This window comes from Meleagris gallopavo, chromosome 16 (genome assembly GCF_000146605.3).
Source record: "Meleagris gallopavo isolate NT-WF06-2002-E0010 breed Aviagen turkey brand Nicholas breeding stock chromosome 16, Turkey_5.1, whole genome shotgun sequence".
Taxonomy (NCBI): Eukaryota; Metazoa; Chordata; class Aves; order Galliformes; family Phasianidae; genus Meleagris; species Meleagris gallopavo.
In genome coordinates this window covers 13,992,484-13,992,990 of record NC_015026.2, presented here as the reverse complement: position 1 = coordinate 13,992,990, position 507 = coordinate 13,992,484, and the positions used below count along the sequence as shown (strand labels likewise).

The 507-nt window shown below is 36.7% G+C and overlaps 1 protein-coding gene across 3 annotated transcripts in view; it reads right to left on the bottom strand.

The window, feature by feature from the left end:
- Positions 1–507, bottom strand: part of LOC104913510 — a 35,499-nt gene that overhangs the window by 13,097 nt on the left and 21,895 nt on the right. The gene's annotated exons all lie outside the window — the stretch shown is intronic.

The following is a 507-nucleotide window of genomic DNA, read 5'->3' as shown; positions in this document are numbered from 1 at the left end:
AAAAAGAAAAAAAAAAAAACAACACAAAAAAAGAAGCAACCAAGCAAAGAATCAGTTATAAACACTGCCTAAAAGCAGTATCAGCAACTCTACAAGATAGCCCATTAATCTCCTTACTGTTGCAATTTAAGGATATCAGCTCAGATTGGTCTTAGAAGAAGAAGAATGATCCATAGAGAATCTGAAACAGCCACTGTCTCAGTCTATCAGTATACCAATTAAAAAGAATTTCCACAAACAACATAGAATGGACAGTTTTGATCATCAGTACAATGAATACCACACTGTTGGAAGGCACTAATGTTTCTGTCACTGTTACAAGGTCTGGTTTCAATTCCATCTAATTCAACTGTATCAGAAAGGTGAACTTTTCTAGCCAGGACCTGGATTACAGTCCACAGTAAATAAAACAATTTAGCTTAGCACTGCTTAAACCAGTCAGTCACGACAGAAGCAAAGGGAATCAAGCAGGGAATCAAGTCCAAGACGGGGAAGGAAAAAAAAAGA